The following is a 4,458-nucleotide window of genomic DNA, read 5'->3' as shown; positions in this document are numbered from 1 at the left end:
GCAGGCAGCCAGAGGGAATCAAATAATGATTATGGAAGAAAAATGAGGGTTAAAAAAGATGAAAAGAATGTTGGGACTCAAGCTAAAGATTCTATATTAATAAAATTTCTTATTTTTAAAATATATTTAATTATACATCCACAAAAGGTAGAAAATAACTCATGTCAAATAGGGGAGACAGCTGACAAGTGAACCAGTATGGACAATATAAAAAGCTCAACATGTTCTTTGAGAGGAAGGAATGCATTCCACAATTTGTACTGGCATGCCCCCAAACCTGAACAGATTACTTTCTGACGATCAATATCTGTAACCACCAGAGGCCTGTTAGAGAGTTTAAAAAAAAAATCAGCTTCAAAGAGACTTGGTCCCCAGCTTACATTTTATTTTTGCCAGTGGGTGCTGAGATAAGAGTTTTGGACAAGGCTCATTTTCTTCTCTTTATAAGGCTGTGTATTGAATATGAAGCGCCCTAGCATGTTCTCTGATTCTAGTCGGCTACATTCTGGCCCTGTTTACAGAAACCATGAAAGAGGTCCAGAGTCCCTCACCAACATGAAATAAGCCTGTGCATATTCAAGTTAGCAGTAATGTTTGGCCACTCGGTAGTGAGGTTTTCAATCGTAGATGCTTATTCTTCAATCTGATTTCAGTTTAATGTCAAGTAAAAAATGGGGTAGTTTATTTTGCATTAAGTGGTATTTAGTTAGTTTATTTTAAATGTAACATTTCCTTGTTACTCTTGTCTGAAATGTGCTCAAGTCTCATGAAATCAAAGCCAAGTTTTCTTAACATCTTTCTATCCATAATGAAAAAATATCTATTCCTAACAGTGCAGCAAATTAAAAACAAACAACAAAATGCATAATTATCCTATGCTTTACCAACTGCAGAAAATCACTAAAATCTAGAACAACTATTTCCAAAATATATTCTGCAGTACTGTAGTCTTAGGCATATTAAATTTTATAGGATCTGTAGGAGACCAGCTCCAACAGGGAGTCTCAGGAGACGAATGAATGGTGAGGAGTCGGTGAAAGAGGGGGTGGAGAAACAACACAGACACCAAAGTGAAGGTGTTGATCGCAATCTTTACTTGTGAAGTTGATCATATATACTTTTCATTTTGGCAGGCTTACAGTACTTTGTGGTTACAAAACAGGAATCATTATTCAAACAAAACAAAATATTACGTAGCTACAATTAGAATAGAAGAATGTATCTTGGCTTATGCATAAGCAAGCATTTGTACTTTCAGTTTGAGTTTTGTTTTGAGCTGTTTCTGCTTAGTTAACTTTTAATAATAGTTACAAATGTCTCAAACTATTGGCCTATACCTTGACTATTCTTTCTTGACTTACTGACTGGAACCGGTGCCATGGTTACGGCAAGTGGTTGACTTGTTATTACTTTTAATCAAACAAAAGTAAGAGCACAAACCATTGTGCACAGGCACAAGAACAAGTTGCCCAGTACTAAGCACTAATCTATCTTCTTAACATTAATTTTTCTTCTCTAGATTTTAATTTAATTTCTCAAAAACTTCCTTGACAGGAATACAGGGAGTTTTTCTTTAGACATTAACAATTTACACTCCACAGCTGAATCATTGCATTTAGAGCAAACAGATCTATGCTTTAGAAGTAGTTGCATTAATTGGGAAAGTCATAATTTTTCCTTCATACTTAATGGTCATATGAGAAATCGCAACTATACTTATTAAAGGAATACAAAAACAAACCAGCCCATTCCCAGAAACATACTGCGCTCCTCCAGAGGATGGATGCCTTGCGCCATCCACCTCAGTAGGGCCTTGCCATTGCCTGAGTCAGGGGAGGGGCACAGCAAGGATCAAACATATTTAGGCATTCTACAAATTCTATCCTCCTCTTAGCAATTGATAATGCGCACTATCAAATAACTGAGAGGTCCCAAAGCAAATGAACCTGCTTAGTTTCATTTAAATTTTCTTCAATGCATTTGAATCAAAGGATATTTAAAATCCTGAAAAACTTTATGGTATATCTATGTGGATTTGTTAAATAAAATTGTGCTTTGGACTTCCTTCCACTTCATTAGATTATTTCTGCATTTGTTAAATTATTTTTTTTCTAAGTATTGGAGATGAAAAGCACTCCAGAGAAGGTAGAGAAAATATTTCTCCTACATATCATTTAACATCCAGAATATGACTGAAGATGCACAAGGTAGAGGACAAAAGAAAGGGAAGAGTCTGCTTTACTGTAAGGATGCATCCTATCCCACTCTGCTCAGTGGTTCCCCATCCCAAGTCACTGTGTTATCAAAGCAAACTCAGAGAACACATATGCATTAATCACAAGACTTTTAACAGTGCTTGTAGGTATGGGGGTAATGAATAATTGGGAATTTAAATGGAAGGATTAGGAAAGTTTCTGAAGTGAGTTTGTAGAGATGGCAAAACAGGAAATTGATTAATGCACAAAATTCAAGTTAACTCATGATAAATAAACAAAAACATAAAAATATATCTGGATTGGGATTCTGAAACAAAGTAGTTCAATAATTAGTCTCAGATTTCATATTTTAAAAAACAAAGTAGCAAAATTTTATAAATTTCAAGTTGGTTTTTCCTCTCTTAATCACTATTTTCATATTTGCAAAAATTTAATCAAAAAATTCAAAGAACATTGAATATTGTATATCATTCTTGAATAATCTTAATAAAAATTTTAATAAAAGTCTTGAGAGGTCCTGTAATGCAGAAAGGTTTTAAGTTTTGGTGGACTTTTTCTCTAATCTAATTGACATAGAGAGTCATATTTATATAGAAAGCCTCTTAATATCCCAGGGTTATTGTAGGGAAATACTATATTGCTGATTCTTTTTTTTTTTCAAGGCGGGTTTCCATCATGTTTAATATCTCTCCTGATTATCTGCACCGTGTCTGGTGGGGTTCTTTCTCCCCACGGTGAAAAGCTCATCAAGCATCTCGATGTGCACAGCACACATACATCATGCTATTGATCGGCACCTGTATAAAACTAAAGACAGACTCTGAAAACGGTGGTAAATAGAGAAACCGTGAATCCCCAAAATCACCGCAACCCGAGAAAGTACAATATTTCAAAGGCACAATGACATCGCCAGACGCACCATCAACAATTCTGTGCGTGCGGGTGGATGAGCTACCTCTGCACTGAGGGTCCGTCCATTTCTGGCCCTTGGACTGCGCTCAGAGGTGACATTGCTGAAGAATCCAAGCATCTCCAGCAATCCCAGTTCTTGACTCTGAGATGCGGTAAGAACAGGAAGACTGCACATTCTTCCCCAAGCCTTTGCTCCTCACCTGCCCTCCACCCTCCTGGAGTCTAGGGCCAGGTAAGAATTTTATGGCATTGTTGAGTCAGAACACTGTAAACAGCCTCTTAAGGGTTCAGATGGGTGGTCCTAACTTGGGGACTTGGCACTCAGTGGGCTGGGCTAAGAATAGTATTTTTTGAAGTCCTTGATTTGCATTTGAACAAAGATTTGGCAAAAGGAATTCAAAAGACAAAAACTCAGACCCCAGGCTTGCAGTCTGTGTGGATTCCCATAAAGTTAATTTGGGAGATGGTTCAGAGACACCGGAGGAGGGTCTTGAGGAAGCATTCAGAGCATGTGTGGCAGCAAGTTAAGGTCACTTTGCATAAACTAAAAAGCCATTCATTAAAATTAAGTGTTTGCCATCACCTCAGAGCTTTTTTTAAACCCACCTACCCTGGCCCTTCCATCTCGGCTTCAACGACAGGGGTTGCATTTTTAAAATATATAAAGAAAAATATAAGCTTACTTGGTGACCATATAGTGCACTCTAACAGCTGTCTGCAAATATTTCCACCATGAACGCCCTTACTAAAAGTAAATCACGGGGTAAAGATAGCTCAAACGTGACAAGGTTCGCAGGGGACCCACCGCCGCTCTCTGCGATCCTTTTGGTTGCACATGGAAAAAGAGCCACTTGGGGTGGCCCAGTGAGCTGCGCCCCCTAAACCTTGGGCGATTGGGCCCGGCTGAGGTAGAGGCTGAGCGTGCGTCTGAGCAGCAGGTCCCTGCAGGCTGGGCTGTGACCGCGACATTCGCCTAAATAGTGGTTCTAGTCCAAAGTCTCCCGTGTGCAGGGAAGCCTGTTCTTTTGTTTTTGATTTTGTTAAGAATATCCTCTATTTCAGAACTGTCTTCCATCACGAGCTTCGTCCATCACAGGCGAGGGTTGGGGGGCAACGTCCCAGTAGGGACCGGCTTCACTCCCTGGCACTTTACGGAACAGCTTTGTCTTTGCCCAGTGGCTGCGGCAACGGCGACGGGGCTGATCCTGACCAGGCGAAGAGCAGTTTATAAAGTCGGTCTCTCCCATCTGGTAGATGGGGAAAGATGGACTACAGCAAAGCTCAAAGGTCAGCCTTGGCCCATCTAAAAACGGAGCAGCAGCGAGGACTC

The sequence above is a fragment of the Ictidomys tridecemlineatus genome, unplaced genomic scaffold, assembly GCF_052094955.1.
Source record: "Ictidomys tridecemlineatus isolate mIctTri1 unplaced genomic scaffold, mIctTri1.hap1 Scaffold_88, whole genome shotgun sequence".
Lineage (NCBI taxonomy): Eukaryota > Metazoa > Chordata > Mammalia > Rodentia > Sciuridae > Ictidomys > Ictidomys tridecemlineatus.
Note: the sequence above shows the minus strand (reverse complement) of the source record.